This window comes from Calonectris borealis, chromosome 1 (genome assembly GCF_964195595.1).
Source record: "Calonectris borealis chromosome 1, bCalBor7.hap1.2, whole genome shotgun sequence".
In the NCBI taxonomy this organism is placed as follows: domain Eukaryota; kingdom Metazoa; phylum Chordata; class Aves; order Procellariiformes; family Procellariidae; genus Calonectris; species Calonectris borealis.
Window position 1 is genome coordinate 108,595,442 of NC_134312.1, and position 20,763 is coordinate 108,616,204.

Sequence of the window (20,763 nt, forward strand, 5' to 3'; positions counted from 1 at the left end):
AACATTCTTCTGCATATGTACTATGACATTAAAAATTAAATTAATTAGCACCTGGGTAACTAATGATGAATTCCCACCCTAGAACAATGGCACAGCTGCACTGCATTCTTTAAGAGGGACAGCAGTGGCTTTCCTGCAATCCAAGTGTTAGTGGTTGATGAAGCAAGCGGAAGGATGATGATTGCCATCAGACTGCTTGACTGAATAACGAGTGGCTTTACTAAAGGCATCAGACTTTTTTGTTAGGCTAGGAGTGAAAGCATTTTGAACCATACATCACCTGAAAGGAAAAGATAAGGCCATTAGGCATGTTTTTCCATGCACCTCCAGTACTAGTCATGTAAGTTACATTTCAGAGAGAATAAATTGGTAAGTGTCCCTGGCAGCATAGATTTTGTAAGAAAGAAAAAGGGCAAAGCATTAAACACACTGTCAGATTTTTCAGGAAAAGAAAAGGCAAATTCAAATTCTGAAGTCTCTTTCCCAGGGAAGAAATTGATCTGACCACATAAGCTTCACCAGTCAATCAATATTCTCAATACCAAAAATATTTACTGAATTGAGCACACTGAGGTAGTACTTTGTACTTACTTACTTCTGGAGGTGAGTTGAGCCCGGCACAAGTACCGATCCCACTGACATACATAAAGACCAAGGCACAAAGGCCTAAGTATGACTCCTATAAAAATCACAGGTGATGTTCACCAATGGGGTGTGCCCACAGCTCCATTATGTGAAGGCTAACTCTCCCCTGAGCAGTATACAACCCATCCTAATAGTATGGATGATCTGTGAAGAAAAGTGCTACTTTAAGAAACGTTACATGAAGATTATCTGTTGCTCCTAATCAGGAATGTATTGTTTGCTGGGTTTGGCTATTGGACTTGCTGATCTTCTCTGAATACATGTCGACCATCTAGCTGGGTGTAGGAAAGCAAGGTTTGCCTTCCCTCTCTCTCTAGGGGATATGATTGGGGCCCTACCCTTTCATCAGATTTGAATAATCTGAGGTAATTTGGCATTATACTAAGTACAGGCAGAGGTCATTAGTGTCTGATGAAGATTGGTAAAAAGCACATTGGCCAAAATGGCAACTAGAAATAAAATATCCAAACCCCTCTGGTGTATTTGAATGGTGCTCCACTAGTCATCTAGAACAACTTCAGAAATTATCTACTGACTTCAAACATCCTAAGTATGTGTGTGTCTGTGGGGTGTCCCTTAAGATGCTCATCTCTTTCAAAAGAGACTTAATTCTCTGAGAGAGAGAATCTGGGTATACAGCATGAGAGAAATCAATGTGTCCTTGCACTGGAAGGCAACCAAGTCCAGAGTCTCAAAGCTTATTCCAATAAAGTGTTGAGCATGCCTTTCTCCACCTGTGATACCATAGGTGATTGCAACATATGACAAATTTTTTTAACCGCTGTTTCTGGATGTTGCATTTCTGGATGAATTAATCCTATGTCCTAGTTTCGGCTGGGATAGGGTTAAATTTCTTCCTAGTGCTGTGTTTTGGATTTAGTATGAGGAGAATGTTGATAACACACTGGTGTTTTCAGTTGTTGCTAAGTGCCCTCCTAGTCCAAGGACAGCTCCCGTGCCTACTGACTGACCTAGGTACACAAGGTGGGAGGGAACATAATCAGGACAGCCAGCCCAGCTGGCTAATGGGGTATTCCATACCATGTGACATCATGCTCAGTATATGAAGGGTAGGCGTGATCCAGGAAGTAACAATCGCTACTTGGTTATCGGTCAGCGCGGGTGGTGAGCAATTGCATTGTGCATCACTCATTTTGTATATTCTATCATTATTATTATTATTTTCCATTTTCTGGTCTATTAAACTGTCTTTATCTCAACCCATGAGTTTTTCTCACTCTTACCCTTCCGATTCTCTCCCCGTCCTGCTGGGGGTGGGGGGAGTGAGTGAGCGGCTGCGTGGTATTTGGCTGCCTGCCAGGTTAAACCACGACATCCTATTACCACATTTTTGACTCATTTCCACAGAAATGTAAATTTTCACTCTTAAAAGAAAACTGTCTGATTTTTGCATTGTAATTTTTTGCTTCTTATTTATAATATTTGAAAATCTTTCCCTTGCTAGTTAAAAGATAATCAGCATAAATCCTGGCTCCCTGCTCCTACTCAGACAGACAATGCAAGACTTTAACATGAAGCAGCTGACTGGAGACAAACTGTTCTGGGTACTCTATCAGATCTGTAACTGGATAAGGAAACAGTTTTGTGGAAAACATTCAATTTATATGTTTAGCATGTGAATATTCATTTATACTCTGAATGGACAGTCTGGGTGCATTTCACTATTTCCTAGGCTAAATATCTATTGTGCTTAATTTGGCCAAGAGGCGTATTTAGAAAATTCTGTTTCTATTTATCAGCTTTTGAAACCAATCTGTGGTCATAAATATACTGCAAATTTAGCAAGACAAAAATTGTTGATTTTACTCGGTTCTGTGTCTGTGAGATGGGACTAAGGTGCACTATCCCTCACAAAAAAAAAGAGAGAATATGCTTCGAAGACAAGTTTTGGAAAGATGGAGATGTATTTAAATGTACTGGTGTCTCCATCTTCAGATGCCGTGGTAGTGAGGAACATATCAGTACCCAACACAAAAATAAAAGCAACAGGTACTATATTAATGCTGTTCAAAGGCAGTAACTCAAAACAGTAGCTCATGTTTGATACTTCATTTAGGATTGGTCCTCAGCAATTCCATATCATAGACATAGTAATAAAATGATACTGGATTTGTTTCTGTTTCTTTTTTAAGGACTGGGAATATAGATCCACACTTAACGCTTTATTATCTCATTTATTACTTGTCCCTTAGCGCCTTGCTCTTAATTCTTCAACTTGCTTTGCCATAAGGAATAGATGGGAAATAGCACATGGGAACATTATTTGTGTCACAAAAATTTAGTAGTAATGAAATAAAATATAAAACTAATTAAAATTTTGCTTATGATGATAAGACATTTTATTTTGGTAATTTCTTTTAGACTGCTATAGTAGGATTAGAAATGGTGAGAGCAAGTGTGTTTCAATTAACTTCACTGAGATTGCAAAGGACACTAGGTATTTAATTTGGGATTTAAGTCTTCTATGTGCAACTGACAAGCTGACCAATATGAAGGCCTTTCATGAAAATTACTGTATGTATCAAAGTTTTAAATTATTCATATGAAGAAATGAAATGATCAACAAAACCACTGGATAATTAATGAAGTTGTCATCTTGACAAGACTAATAATAAGCTTCTCCTTGATAAATCATCAGTGATTCCTCTGCCATAATCACAAAAGCAATTCGGCTGTATGTTTACAAGCTAGTGAAATAGAAATATCAAAACTTAAAAGCAGTTGGTTGAGTTTTGCTGGTAGTTCAATGATTTTACATGATTTCACATAATTACTAAGTCGGAAGGTAGCTGCTATGGATGTGAATTTACCAAACAAAAACTGTCACGGTGCAATGTACACAGCAAATAATTTTTTTCCTGATAATATTTTCAGGAAAAATACTAAGAAGAAGCAGCAACAGCAGTAATAAGATGTTTATACCTACTAAATCTAGTACCACTGTAATGGGTGAAATAATCTGTGGGTTTCTTATTATTTAATTAAAGTTTCTGTTGGTTTAATCATACAGCATCACAGTAATAATGCTATACTGGATAGATGAAGACAAAGGACATTAGCATAAGGCTATGGGAAGTCAGATGCTGCAACACAGCCCTGTCAGTCCTCATCTATATCGCTCTATGGGAGCCTCCCACGTCCCCCATCTCTCCTTCTGATGGCAATGTCTTAAAGTTCCTTCAAATCTTTTGCAGAATATGCCATGAAACGGAATTTGCACCTGTAGGAGGAGTCTTGACAGACACGGGGGGCTGACACTTGGAGTAAAAACTCCATCTTCTTATCAGTACCTGGAATGAGCAGAAGCAGCTGAAAAACAATATATATATATGGATCTCTTTCCAGATGCATGAACACTGGTGATGGAAAAACCCTAGATTTTCTTTCCTGTCTTAGTGTAAGAACTGCCAGTCGAATGAGGGAAGGTGATTTTTCTGTAATATTAGATACATTCATTGTAAAAGTTATTGTAAAAACCAGAGGCCTTCACAGGGGTAGAGCAGATCAATGGAAGACAGAAACCTGCTGGAAAATTAGCTAAGAAATCCTCAATAGGATTTGACTGGTTTGTGTGTGTTAGCAAAAGCTAACATTTACTTGGCGAAAGTCTAGTATCTATGTTTCCTCAGAGTTCCTGGAATAAACATCTGTTGAAGATCCAAACTTCTCTCAAAACAAAGATGTACAACACCCTATCATTCAGACTTTGCCTTCTCTAGTGTTTTTTCTCACTTATATTCATAGAGTAATATCATGATATCATTTGTGGTTCTGCTTTTCTAAGTAGTCTACACAGCATATATAGCTGCGTAGCTAATTTCAACCCTTTACATCACAGTAAGAACCATCTCTCTGAAAAAGTTAGGCTGCCACCTTGTTTTGTCAAAATATTGAAACAATAGACCTCAAAACTGCTTACTACATCATTCCAACCTGTAAACTGTAGGTAGGACTGGGCAATATTGGTAGGATATGTGGAATATCCTATACTGTTCTTCCCCATTCCTTGGTAAACGGCTCTTTGTTCATACTCAGCCGACGTTAGGAGTTTCCTGTACACGCAGGTGACAGTATATATTTCTTAATTGCGTACTTTGTTACTGCAGGGTAATTAACCATGCTGGCGTACCTGCTTGCCCATCCGTGGCTCCAGACCACCTGACTGAGGCTGGTGGGGCACCTTGTCCCCACAGGAGCAGGAGGCAGCCTGAGCCCCTTCACAAGACGAAGTGGCCACGCGGCGTTACTGGAAGGAAACCTCTCCTGAAGATCTGCGCTCTGGGGTGGGCGGCAGCCTGCCGGGCTCAGTACACCCTTCTGCTCCTGCCTGCTGCCTCCATAGCGGTGCCCAGCAGCGGCACTTTTCTTTCTTAAGAGGCTGGTATGGTGGGAAGCAGGCACCGGCTGCCTCCTTCCCTTGCTGGTTTCACTCGTTCTTAGTCACACTGTGCCTCTCGGTGTTCGTCACGGGGAACTGAAATACATCTCCAGCCCAGGGCAGTTCTGACACTGGAGGACAAAGCAACGTCCACTTCAGGTGCACGGGGCTGACTCACGCTCGCCGAAACCCACGCATCACCCTTTTGATTTCAGCGGAGAGACAATACACAGGATTGAAACAATGCAGTGGCGGATGAAGCTCTGTGCCTTTAAACAATAAAGGAAGAGAAATAAGAAATGTTCCCAATACTCTATTAGTTGACTGTGGGCACATATTTTCACACAAAATCTGAAAACCATAAACCCTCTGGGCATTTTGGTAATGGAGGCATTTGTTGTTATAAATAGGAGGGTTTGGAGAGGAAAAACAGCATATTCCAAACATTTCCCAAGACAAAAACTTAAAATTTTGCAACCTTTTGTTTTAAAGATAGCTTGTTAAAAATGCAACTTTATGTCTTTCTCACTGATGAAAGTCGTGCCAAGATTTTAACTCCTTACACTAAACCACCTAAGATGAAGTCAGAACTGCAGAACCTATACTACTATCACTACAGGCACTCCAGACGCTCTCTGTGCTGTCCCAGGAACATCTGTTACTTTCTTCTGGGCAAAAATATGTTGTTTGTAACTTGTCTTCTGTCTACCCAGAGGCAGTGATGGTTTTCCATTCCTTTTTAACTCTTACATGGCAAGTTTCATGGCCTTTTCTAGTCCACACCAAGAGTTGCACCATAGTGCGCTCACTAATCGCGTGAGCAGTTGCAAACCTCCATTGATCTAAGCACGGTTTATTGATGCTTCGCGCAGCAGAATACTAGGCAGACCTTTTCAAGATTCACACAGAAAATTCATAGCTTGTTACAACAAGGGAAATCCCAAACCCTTTCCAGGTGCTCTTGGAGGCTGAAGGAAAATCAGCTTCCAACCAAGAACAGCTCTAACCGGGGAGAGAAGCGACAGGAAGGCTGCCGCACACACATACCGGGATCTCTGCGCCAAGTCCCTAGCAATACTTTGGGAATAGGGGTGGGAGCACAGATGCATTTAGCTTCCTACCTGGGAAGCTGCCATGTACAGATTAACAGCTATGATCCCGCCGTACTGAAAAATAGTAATGAGGGGAAATTTTGTTGCTGCTTTATAGAGAGGATTCTGTTCCTCAGATTATCAGCTCAGTTTCTATTCTTGCTACTGGATCTGACTTTTGGGCTTTGAAATGAGCCCATTATCAGATTCTAAAGCAACATAGAATTTTTTTGTGTGTGTGAGTAGACTATAAAAGTACTGTTGGGTACATGCATTTATGACGCTTATTCTTCTGAAACTTAAATATGCAAATACACTATAATCATTTAGAGGGAGGTAAAAGAATCTTAGCAACAGCATCATGTCCGTCCTTCTTTCTGGTATTGGGCCATCTAGTTGCAATTGAGAAACAGTTAAAGCACCTTTTGCTTGAGTATTTCTTTAAGTTTATTTGTGAAAACGTATTCTAAGCATGTACGTTAAATGTGATAACTTGGCATTGCATTGGCAAATCTGGTTCCATATCATTTGGATCCCAGATTTCACAACATCTTAAGCTCCTTTCTTACGAAAAGCCAAAGGCAGTGTTTTTGTCAAGTGAGAAGGAATGATATGCTGGGAGACAGATGGCAGAGAATGCATAGCTGACTGATTTTTTTGGAGGTAGATTGCAGGGACTAGGGTATGGGGTTTGGTTTTTTACAAAGTGCAGAGGGCTAACAAAACCCGCCATTTCAAGTTTTCTTTATTTCTTGTACAAAATAATAGTTTCCTGATTGCCATGAGACAGCACGCTAAAGTGTGAAAATACTGTAGCAGCTGTGGTGGCAACACATGTCATTTCTGTGCATACGCTGAGATTTTTCTCATGAGACTCTTAAACATATGCAATCAAGCATTCAATACACACAGTTAATATCTAACAGTAATTCCTGCATGTGTTTGTGTACTATACTGGCAAGGTCTGGAATGACTGCCAGCTTTTACAAATAAAAGATAGGTATGACAACATCCTGCTAGGATTGTTATATCCCAGTCAAAATAGAGGGACTGATTTTGTTTTTATAGTCATTGTTTGGCATTCTTTACGGGGGAAGTAATTAATACAACCAGGCAAGAGGAGGACTGTCTCATGGGATACACAATCCTTTTGTAACTTGATTCAATTATTTTTTTCTGGCTATAATTCTTCAGTAAATTCTCTACCTTCTCTTCCTTGTGTTTTTATCAACTTATCTTCAAAAAGAAGATAAGAGACAAAAGAATGAAGCAAAATGACAATGACATTGTCAGTGTGACTGTAAACTTTATGTTGAAAATTCATCCTTCTGCGCATTAAGTCAATTCCTGCTGGAAAAGGGCAGCCGATCCTAGACATTATTCAGCAAGCTCCATTTGTATGTTCTTTCACTGGAACACATGCTAGTGAGACGGATGATTAAAATCTTACAAACCCTAGCACTCTCCCTAGACTCAAATTCTGCTTTTGTTCTTCAGCTTTCACAGCATTTCAGAACAAAACCAAAACAGTCGTGGCAGAAAGAAATAAAAGCTAAACTGTGTGCTGAGTGCCACCCTCTCTTAAACAAGTGAAAGAGAGGATGAGGGGTAACCACATGGGCCACAGCTCAACATGGGACACACCTAAACTCTCGGGGAGTAACCATGTCACTGAACTCAGGATTTGGCTCTAGCATCACAGGTTTTTAATAGTTTTTTAGAAATCTAATGGTATCCTCTGCTCTATGCCAAACAAATCTCTGATAAAAAAAATCAGATCCAACATTTAAGATGAAAAATAATTGAAATCTCGATCCCTTACATTTATTTTTCTGTCCCTACTCAGAGATTTTGCTGTTTACAGACATATTCTCATGCCTGCGACTTCACTGGTCCCACCGCATCGAGAGTTAAACCTGAGCCGCTAATCTACTTAACTTCAGCTGATTTTAAAACAGATAGAAAATTATCGCTGGCTTGAGTTTATATACATCACGGTATATTTCAGTCTATTTTGCAGCTAAGATTAAATCCATTTCATTGTCTTAAATAATTCCATAGTATTCTTCCCTTAGTTTTTTTTTAAGAGAACAAAGAACAAGTATTCAAACTTAGCAATTATAAAAAACTCCTAAAATCCTTCTCCTTTACCAAAAAGCAGGCAAGTAAACGCTAAATCTAAAAACAATGTACTGTAATGGGACTGAACTCTCATTTTTCTGATTTAAATTTATAAAAATCCACATGTAATATAAATACTTATCATGTTGAATTGGTGCCCATTCATCACACCACAAAGCATACAGACACCTTGAACACACTTCTAGTACCTTCTATAAAGATGTGTATTTTCAGATTTTCGTAATAAATACACCAAGTGTGGATGCTCATGATTCAGAAAACAGTAGTTAAGTGTTTTAATAAAGTGCTTTAATATTTGGCGTTAATCTTGCAACTGGGCCCACACAACAGAATCTCATGTGTCTGTTTTGAGAACCACCAAAATCAGGAAGGCTCTAAGCAAAGCGATGTGCAAGCTGGTCCAGGCTGTAAGACTTCAGCATTCAGTGGTAAAATCACAGTGAATACCATTATTATGGCCACACTTACTTAATAAAAAATACACTTTTATTATCTAGCATGTCTGCCAAACATCTGTGAATTGATGGGGGCTATTGAAAAAAGAGAGAGGGAAAACTGATCCCATTTTAAAAAGCCATAAAAAATAATAGGCCAAATTTTGGTTCTGTCTGATTTTTGGAGCTTGAAAAGCCCTCTTGGTTTCAGTGGAGCTACACTGATTTTCATCTGTATGTATCCATTCCTTAGTATATACAAAACTTCTGTTACTCATCTGCATTTCTGTCTTTTAAAGCTGAAACCGTTTTAAAAAACCCACAACAAAATCCAAATCAAAGACATCCTGCTAAAGCCACTGAAAGTACAATTACTACTTTATCTTAAATCTGTTTATCTTTAAAAATATAAATGCTATTATTAAATTTTACAACAAGGTTGGATTTGTATAACAATACATGTTCTGTTATAATACATTTTCTGTTATAATACATCTGCCTAGAAAGATGTTTTAATCTTTTTTTATTGTTTGTAGATGAGTCATAGTTAGAAAAGGGTATTCACTAAAGCCTGGAATTTTACCCACATGTTTTTGGGGGGTTAGTGGGCAGCTACAGAATAAAATAATATTCTTCCTTGGCACTTCAGTCTTGGAAGAAGATAAAACATTTCAACATAAGGCTGCAAAAACAACCATCATAACCAAAACTGATAGTGGTTTTGTAATCATTCTGAGTATTTTATTGGCAGGCTACATTTCTGAGGGGTTTGCAAGGAATGCAACTCGATGACAAACTGAGCCCTGTCTATGAAAAATCAATTATTTTGATTGGATTTTTAAAAAGCATTTCCATATGGTACCATTGCACATCACTTATGAGGCTTGAAATGCACCGGAGCACAGCATTTCCCATTTAGCAAGCCAAGAATATATCTTACGGACTGTAGAAAAGTATTTCACTGCATATACAACTACAGTTTTCAGCTGGGAGAAAGAGGATCATTGATCTGATTCACAGCCATCTCCTTGGAATGGTTCCATCCTTTGTGAAACGTTCTTCCCCAAGCCTGCACATCACCTGGAGCTCACATGAGCTCCCAAATCAGGGTCATAATTCTGCATACACATGCGTAAGTGCTAATGTTCCTGTCAGCAATCCTATGGAAATAGTTGATTATTCATAGACAGTTTTTTAACTGGCATACACTAGATATGACCCATGTAAGTTTTTGCAGGAACAAGATCAAGGTGTAAATAGTTTGCAGAGGGATACATTTCCTTTTTGACAGGGATTTAAGATTAAGGATAAGCTGAGTCCACATAAAAAATAAAAGAGGGCTAATGAAGGTCAAGCTCTGAAATACCCAGCCTGAAGTATATATAGGAATTGAAATAAGAAGATGTCATAGACAGTATTTGATAGTCAATAAAGGATTAGCATTCAGATTCTGCAATTCACTGTCTCCAACTCCTAGATTTTAGTGCCATAAATCTTGCAAGTATTAAAATATATGTAAATGTGGCCTTATTTTCTCCGTAGGTATTGCACCCTTGAAGTTCACATTTTCAAGTTCACTGTAATCATTAGAAATAGGTAGTTACTGAAAGAATAGATTTTCACATGACTACAAACCCTTAGAGATTTCAGGAAAATACCAGGTTCTGCAAGACTCATGACAGAACCACTGGAACCTGGCTTGTAAAGGAAACTTGCAGAACAAGGTCCAATCCCCTGTTATTTCAGGTGGCCATATAATAGAATCTGTTCAAAAATAGGATTAATCTCCATCTTAAAACTAATTAACTTTTTGCCCCTGTGACTCCCAGTGGGAGATTCTATCTTCCAGCATCTCATGACTCTGCCAGTTAAACACTTCTTCATTTTCAACATACGTTTATCTGCAGTCATCTTATACATAACTACTTCTCTAGTGGTATTTTCCCTTAGCTCTTTTCCCATTTTGTTTTTCCTGTTGTGGCAGTTATAGACAGCAATACTAAAGCCTCATTTTTTTTCCGTTTTGTATAAGACAATATCCTTCATTTTCCTGTCTTATAATATTCACTATCCCTAGTCACTCTAGTAGCTTTACTCTGCATCTCTCCTAATCTGAGTTTCCTTTTTTTTGAAACTGGGCGAAGAGGACTGTACCTTGTGTTCCGGTGAGAGCCTACCAGTGCCCTGTACAATGGCAGAAATACCTCTCTACTAATATGATACCTAGCCACATCCTACGGTCACAGATCATGCAGGTCTTTCCATGTAATAACTTTGTCAACAGCAAATTTTGCCAGTACATTCCTATTTTTAATACTGAAAATATTAAAATATTAAATAATATTGATCCTAATTCCTGAAGAACCCCACTAATGAATGTATGATTCTCCTAATTTACCCATTAATATTTGCTTATCATTCAGTTTCTAACTGCTTTACGATCGTTCTACTAAATCCCTGTCTTCTCATGCTTCACTAATTACGTTATATCAAATACTTCAGTGAATCCAAAGAAAGGATGCAAGCATGCAATAGAACTGCATTTATAAAATCATTACATACAATACATCCACATAACTTTTATCATCTTTTCCCCTTAATGTTTTGTATTTTCTATTTTTTAATCTATATTTGTTCCAGAACCGTAACTATATTGAGATGCAACCAGCAGGCCTGTTTACTTTCATGCCTCTCCTATTGAGGTCTTGATTCTTCACGGTTCATCTGCTCACAGAAGTTAATTTCCTTCATTTTTCAAATTTTGTCTCTCTGAAAATATTTATCCTTCCATTTAATTTTGGCTGAATGAATTAACAACTGCTCAATTAGATGCTACTGTGGCAACAGTCATAGAAAATAAAATATTTAAAAAATAAAACCTATAGAACTGATTGACAATTTAGTGAAGAAATCTGTTGGCTGCCACTTGCAAGCATAACTGGGTTACCATTACTTTTAATAGTAGCAGTATACAATATATTTCAGGAAAGTCAAGATATTTCACTGACATATTGGAATGAAATGGTTCCCAATATTTATCTTACTAATAACACTAAGATGATTCGTGGTTGTATTCAGATCTGTCCTGCGAGAAACACCAAAAATTTTCCTCCCACTATGCTTCCCCAAAGCAATCTTGATGTTAAAAAGATTCTGTTTTATTCATCCTTCCCACTTCTCCACAATCAGTAATAATTTAAATTTTTACTCCAACATATTTTTTATTTCTGTCTTCCTTAAAAGCACTTCATATATCATATCTTTGTTTTCCTAAAGATATCCCTACCACACAGCGTGACTGGGGCAAATCTGACGTTTTCTGGGCTTCAGAGCTGAAATCTTTTCTTGGGTCACTTATAAACACAACTCAGCTAGACAATAACCCTTTGTTGTTTTTTACTAAAAAAAAAAGTTGCCCCCTGAGCAGCAGAATTAATGAAGCCCCATTACCTAAGGATTTTTGTCTTTTACTTTGCCCCCCTTCCCTTACTGCCTACTTCCCAAGGACCTGAAATCAACTTAAAAAGTACCAGACCCAGAAGGGCACAGATAAATTAGCAAGACAACCTCTTATACCCAGCACATCCCATTCACTAGTTCACTCAGAGTATGGACATAACTGTCCTTCAACACAAGGTCGACCTTACCCTTCTGATCCCATCTGAAACCCTGCATCCTAAGTTCATGCTTTGGCCTTTTGTTTTTCAGGCTTTGATCAGAACACATTTCTGGTAAGTTTTTCTGACCCAGTATTCTAGAGGAAATAGGCAGGGTCCTTCAACTATCTGTTTTATTTATCCAGGGACTGATCTAGTAAATTTAGCACTTTCTTTTTATTTTATCTCTCTTACACTCATTTTCTCTTCTTGTATCTTAAAGTAGATGCAGAGATTTTGCAGTCACTGCTGAATTTCTCCTCTCATTCCTTAAATTAAAACTCTTCTTATCAACATCACAGAATTTGGCAGTAATGCTAAATCTTTAGACATCCATCAGAAATTATCAGTTTAATCAGAGATTAAGAGAACTATCTTGTAAGAGAATATAGTGCCATTGGGATTTACCAGCAAGAATTAATTATATTACAAATTGTGTTAAATGACATTGGGAGTCCTAAACTTCATATTTCTATGTTGAAAAAAATAGTAACACCAAAAGATTATGTTCTTAAAAACTCTCAAGTGAATAAGAAGAAATAGCAAGCTCAAAAATATGTTAGAAGTATATCTTCAGAAGAAAACATATTAGGAGTGACTGTGTCTGAAAGTTACTTTCTGAATGACCTCTGGAGCATGTTTGCTACTCAAAATAGAGTTAAGTAAATGCCATCTAGAAAATGGAACCATTACAGAAAGACATGATACATACAGTGAAACAGATGCATATTAGTTGCTAGTACTACACCCCTATTTATAGCTTCAGAGGTGAGATCTCCCATGCAGAGTAAACGTGCCTCATCTTTGCTGAGTGCAGCAAGGACCTCTCATTTACTGTATGGACGTGGGAATGGTTTCTGTAAAGACAGCCTCATTGCTTGCACCAGCTTTTCACCGACCTTCTCAGGGGTTCCCTAGCAGCACTAATTCGGGCGACGAAAAGGTATTCTGCTAGGTATCCTTTGAGGAAGAAAAAGTGAGCTGTTTAAGGATTGTTTCGTTTAAAGATCCTTATGTTTCTAGGCCCCGGGATTTGTGCAAGGACTGTGGAGTGACGTATACCAACTCTTGAAGGATGCTACTACCTGGGAAGACATAGAGAAATATGAGTACTAATTATTCCCTATAATTATGCAAAATGTGAAAAGCAGGCAGGAAAAAATGGAAAGGAAATCTGGAATTTGATGCTGAAACCTCTTGGTCTGATATATCTTGAAAATGAACAGTAGGTCCATAGACCATGGACAGTAGGTCCATAGACTGCTCCCAAGAGGTAAAACCATAGTCAGGAACAAGTAAGTGTATATATGAAGAGATTTGTCCCTCACTAGGCTTGCCATCACAGGTTCTCTGTTCACTGTGGTATTTGGGGTTGGTATAAAGATCATGTAGTTTCTATGTTTTCAGAGACTCTTCCATACCTCAATATATGTTGCAGCGTACCTTTCACATTCCAATTATGAACTGTTTCTCAATTTTGACAATCTAAAGGGGAGGAAAAATGTCACATCGTATTTAAAGCTGACTGAGACATTTGTGTTTTAATCTGACACCAATTGTTACCAAGTAATTCCTGTTAAATAAGGAAGGCATTTTATTCTGTCCCATTCAATATTCATATATACTGTAAAGTTGCTAAAGTAATGATGTTACGAATGTTATGCTCCAGTATTCAGGCCATGCCATAAATGGAAGCCATTTTAAGCCATTGGGTGCAAAAAGAATAAAAGAAGAACAGAAAATGTCTCAATTGGTATATTATTATTGTAAAATTAAGAAAGAATGATTAAAAAGGGATGGCCTGATCATCTTATGAATAGATTTTGCTCTGCTTTCCTGAAAGTTAATTCTAAAATAATGTATTTATTACAAACTGGTTCTATTCACATACTTAATTAGAATTCCAATTAAACTGTGCTGTGGAAAACACTGTGGAAAATGCACCCTCTACTGGCTCTCAAAAATATATTATGGAACAGATTTGGAACTTTTCTAAATTTTCTTCTCTGAAAATATGCACATTTCATTCTTAAAGTCTTTTAATTCCTCATCCAGAAAGGAAGCAGAAAATTAATGACTTCACTTATAAAAATTTTTTCTTGTAAAAGAGTAGTTAAAGATGTTTTACATATTAGAATTTCTGAAAGGACACAAAACAGAAGAACATATTTTAAGAGTATAAAGTACATTGCTTTAATGAAGGTCAGCATATTGGTGCAAAATAATATACAACACATAACTTATGAATATAACATAATGACAATGGTTATGAATATAGATTGATAAGAGAAATGCTTCCTATATCTATGATAGGCAACAAACTTAACTTTGATTCAGTATACCTAAGGAGAGGAGGACAGGATTATACAGTAAAAAGAGAAAAGTAAGTGTGTTGGAGCATCTAAATTTGATTCCTGAAGTACAAGTGTGACCTTTCTACACTCTCCTATTTCAGCACAACTACACAATTTGTACAGGTAGTATGGGTCTAGTTTTCTCCCCAGCCTATTGTAAGTTTGGATAACTGAGCTACTTTCATTACCCTACGGCATAAATAAGAGAGCCAAGTGTATTAGGGGGTTTAGATAAAGACAGTTTAATAGGACAGAAAAGAAGGGAAAATAATAATAAGAATAAGAATAAGAATAAGAATAAGAATAAGAATATACAAAATAAGTGATGCATGATGCAATTACTCACCACCCGCCGACCAATGCCCAGCCAGTCCCCGAGCAGCAGCTCCCCAGACAGCTTTCCCCTAGTTTATATGCTAAGCACGATGTTTGGCCAGTTTGGGTCAGCTGTCCTGGCTGTGCCCCCTGCCAGCTTCTTGTGCATCTCCAGCCTTCTCAGTCAGTAGAGCATGAGAAACTGAAAAGTCCTTGACTACATAAGCACTACTTAGCACCAACTAAAACATCAGTGTGTTATCAACATTATTCCAAAACATATCAACATATCCAAAACACAGCACTAAACCAGCTGCTAGGAAGAAAATTAACTATATTCCAGACGAAGCCAGGACAACTGAGTAACAGATTTGCTTTGTAGCTGTAGGTTCATATGTTCAGTGCCTACCTGGTTTCCATCATAGTGCATGCCCCTTGTGAAATCCAGATGCAACATGCAGGCACCTGAGGTATTTCCCTTTCCGGATGATCGCTTTGGCACAGAGACGACGGGTCTGAACCCTTTGGTTCAGACCAAAGCAGGGATTCTGCTGAAAGGAGTACTCCAACTCCAGTGGCAATTTTCTTTTTTAAAGAGCCCTGGAGCTTATCCTAGAGCAACTCCTTCTATTTCACAACTGGTAGCTAAGAAAGGATGCCAAGAGGAATCACTGAGACATAAGTAACCCCTGCTGAACTAAATGGCCAGACTGACTTATGTCACTCTAGAGAGCTGTCATGTTATGACTGTACCCGCCTCAATGGGCTGTGCAGCTAAAAATACTGTCTAATGATGTGTTACCACATAACGATAATGGTCTTCATGGAGCTTCTCTTTAATGATGTGTGTTACTTTATAATGATAATGGTCTTCTTGGAGATAGACTATAACTTTAATATCACAACCCCACTGAGGAGGCTATACTCAAAACATTACAACTCTTGTCCATGACGTCTGTTAGCAACCCATTAGTCAGCGGGTAGTCATCAGAAGGCAGGAAGAGCCTTCAAATGGAAAAGTAAAATTAAAGTGAGAGGGCTTAAACCTTCCAAGGTGATGGGGAGAATATTCTACAGAAAAAAGATGCATACATATATGTATAGTATAACGTGTTTTTCCTCCACTATGCTTGTTTGTTCTCCCTCAAAAAGTATTTAAGGAATCTTAACTTTTTTTGCAACAACACCACCACATTAGAGTTTGCAGCTGGGAGATGAAAGCAAATTGATATGAGCCTCATGGGAAACTTGACCTTTTGTTTGTTGGAAAATCATAAAGTGACACAAGAGATCTTTTGTGTTGATTTCTCTCCTCCACTTTTTGTAGATTCCTAGCCTCAAAATGCATAAAATAATTGTAATTAGCAGAACTTTTAGCCACTATAATAATAAGATAGATCACGTAGTCCACAAAGACTCCCAAGTGTGTTTAATTTGACATGATGCATGTCCTATTATAATGTTACAAATAAATAAAAAAAAAGAAAATGCAGCTCAAGGACAAAAAAAAACCAACCACAACCTACAAACAAAAAAAAACCCCATTCAAGTCAGAACAGTTAACTAGACAAAAGTCTTGCAATTGAGCTTTTCCTAAAATTCAACTTCAACTTTGAGACTGAAATGTACCCAAGTTACTCCTATATCCAAATTTTTATCTTCTAATATTTGTAGAGATGTCTTTTCTCTGATAACAAACTGAACAATTATTATAGTGCCTGAAAGATTGTTTCACAGCATTTCTGTCCCAACCACATACAGGTAAAACTGAACAATGTACGTACTTACAATAAATGACCTGAAGAAAATAAGAAGTGACCTTAACTCTTGGCTTTGTCACAATTCAGAAATAGTGTAGTCATCTAATCATGCATTATTTCAGTTCCATGATAATATTTCTCTTACAAGGATATACTGATGACTTCTTTAATATGCATAAATGTAAATGGAAATTATAGAGGCAATCTAACAGATCCCACAGTTCAATCAAGACAGTAGTACAATGTGGATATGTTTTTCATATTTTAAATAACTTATCAGCTTATTCAAAGTAAACAATATATCTCCTTATTAACAAATGTATACTTTTACCTTTTACTGTATAGAAAATGTACCACAAATTATTTTCATATGAGAAAAGTAAATACCTGTGTCCCTTAAAACAGATATTGTACCATGCTTTAATTAGAAACTAAAAAGACAGGCAGTGGAAACCAATGAAATGGGCAAAGACACAATCACTAACCTAGCTACTTTAAGAATTTTTCAGGCAAAACTAAAATAAATTAGGCATCAGGGAACTTCTGTTCCATATTCAGTGTAAGTCCTTCTCTGTAAGTTTGGATAGAATTACTTGGATAGAATTAATGTCTCTTAAATTTAGACAAACGCACCATAGACATCTACACCTGAATTAGTCATCCTCAATTCCCTGATGGAGAGAAATAGGCACAGTTTGATATATCTGAGATGTCTATGTTGGGACTACACAAGTCCTTAGATGATAAACACAATGCAATCACATGCTTGATCACATAGCCAAGCAGAAAGAAAGGGGAATCATATCACAAGTACTTGGTAATTTTCATTTTCTAAGTGATTTACAAATACCTATTTAACACAACAGGAGACAAAACGCAGGTGTTTCCCTTGGAACAGACAAAGTTTGTGCAAAACCCAGTTCTGGAGAGATCATAAAACCTCACCTATTTTCCCTAGAGCTTGGCACATCATGCCCATAATAAGATTAAAATTGGCATTAAAAACTATGAAGAAGGAATTCCAGATTGACTTTTCCCCCTCTCAAATACTATCCAGATCCTCCACCTTTATTCTCCTGAAATGTGCTACACTTATTTTTATCCTGTGGTGTTGAATTTTTTTCACTTGAAACTTGCCTTTCTTTGGATCTCTCCTTAAACTCCTTCATGCCTCATCAATGTTAATTCCATCCTTACTTTTATTTATCTTTCTTTTTTTATCTGTTTAATCTTCCTGTATTTAAAAGACAGTCCACAGCATACAAACTACTTAAATACAGCAAACGTCAGAAAAAAACCCACAAGAAACCCCACCCAGGAAAAAATGGAGATTTTCACTCTTTTTAAAGTTAATCTGTTTTATTCACAAGAAATTCACTTGAACCTTCACTTTCTTTCCTGTTAATACATAAAATCAAGTGAGAGGCTGAAAAGTTGTGTGTACTGCAGTCTTTCTCATGCAACTTCCTCTGAAAGTTTCAAATAGACTTGAGAATGAAGCCCCAGCTAGATATAATCTTAAGACTGCCTCAAGACTGCAGATTTGGCAGAAAAACAGTAGTATTACTTGTAAACTGAGCAAATCCAATCAGGAATTACTGATAAATAATAGCTGCATATAATTTAATTTTTACATATTCACTCTTCAGAATTTAATAACATGTTTTCAGTTATGATGGCAAGAATGAAACTATATAATTTAGCACCATTTCATGATGCCAATGAAATATCAGCAGAGTGTAACAAATCCAGCATTATTTATTCCAAAAGTTCAGTATTGCTGTAATGTAGAAACTCTAACTTAGACACCCACAGAAGCAAATAAAATCTATATCTTAACTATTTTTTTTCTCCTGCTTTTGGTCTATCTTTTGTATAATCACATCACTCTATCAGAGATATTCTCCAATATTCACTGTAAACTACTCAGGAAAAGCACTCTAAAGGGGATTTCATTATCTAGATAGCTTATTTTCTAAAATTTAACAAAATGCCATAATCAGTGAATGAGATATCAGGTTTCTAAACTGCATGTTAATTTTGAAGACTATCACCGCTGTGATTGAATGCCAATTAACTTTGACAGATTTTGGAGATTTTAAGACACATTATAAGCAGTTCTGCATAAAATATATCACTCTTCTTGCACTTCAAAATAAGCCTTTGTTGCTGTAAGCAAATAGCTTCTAAATTAGAGATTGGTAGAGTAAGAAGTTTATGTCTTATCCTGTTGCCTCCTAGTACCTATTTTAGTGCACATCACCAGAGGGAGCTACATTTTGCAAAATTCCAGTGTTGCTTTGATGCTCTCCGAAACATAATCAGTGTCTCAAAATACTTTCTGTGTTTCTTGAGCAGACCAGAAGTTCAGTCTTTTTCTCCGTCAGGTCACAGTCAATATGTGCTGAAGGATATGAAGGGCACAATGGCTTTTCACATAGTTTTAAGATTAGATAGACACCCGTACAGCAGTGATAATAGTTATTAACACCAGTGAAAAAAAATACTGCTTAAAGGATGCCTTTTCCAGGGTGGTGGCAATTAGCTTTTCCAGCAAGCAAGCTGAGTCACTGAGAGGTGCATATTTTTAATGCTCCTGGGAGGGTGAGGGGAGCCTGTGGCCACCCGCTCTCATTGCTTGCCCACTTCTACAGAAAGAGCAGCTGGCCAGGGCTGCTGCAGGAATTCCAAGAAACTCTTTTCCCTCCTGCTTTCACAGGACCGCCTCTCCTGCAGGACTCTGTAGGCACATGAAGGTCACTAGCTGATGCTCCCCACCCCTGGAGCAGGGCAGTCAACCAGGTAAGGTAGCAGACAGCACTTCCATAACTTCCCTGGAACATAGTCACAGCAAGGGAAGGTAGGGCAGAAAGAGCCTTTTTGTTTCAGGATGGATCTACTTCATCTTCCTACCCTGTGAATAACTTAGCTCTCACATTTCGTCCTGCTGGTCAGAAGGACTCCAAGAGGATTTTCGAGTAAAGCACTGCTTCATCCTCCTGATACTTTGGGACAAACCACTTTCTGCAGCCAGAGAAGCAAGGCAGAAGAACAGCACTGAGCTGGGAAAGCTAAGGCAGGTTAGACACAGTGGGACTGGAAAGGGAGGGCAAAATTAGTTGTTTGGCAGCACATAAGCCTAGATGATGGTTCTGATACACTTTTATTCTTGCAGGCCACCAGGGCTACAGGAAATACGTGTCTGATTGTGTTAGCACACTTACAATGGTTACACATAACCTATTCATGTTAAAACTAAACTAAATTTTGAATACATTTATGTAAGGACATTTCTGTCATGTATATTCATTTCTATCCATTCAATCAGGTATAATCATTTTTTTTTAGTAAGGAATGTCATTAGTCTTTTTTTTTTCTTATTTTTGTGTATTGGTTTATATTTTGGTGCAATAAATACAACTCATGCCAAAATATCTCCACACGGTAGAATCATTACAACATCACTGTCTAGATCTTGAGGCCAATAAACATCTGCATAATACAGATCAAGGCTTTGGTCCACAGATGTTCCCAACTTAGATCATTTCTTCCCAGATCTCAGACAGCACCCCTCTTTTTTACTTCCACATATCCCTTTTTGGGTTAGGAATGGCAAAAGTGGTCTTTAAGCCCCCTGCCACTATTAAGCCCCACCTTAGGGTGCCTACCCACCTTAGAGTGGCCAAGAATTATTATTTATTTCTAGACAGGTTGAGCTTTCTTGGTTTACCCTCAAGTTTGATTAGTTCCCGTTAAAAGTTGAGAGGAAACAATAAATTGTCTCACATGACCCTCCATTGGGATTAAGTGTCACTACACAAGTATGGAGAGAGGCTACTTACTCCCAAATACAAGAACTGACTCTTGCCTCACAGTGACTAAAAACTGCTTTTCCTCTTTTTTCTGCTGTATGTGCTATAATTTTATTCTTGATATTTTTGTTTCACACCATGTGACTGACAGAGAG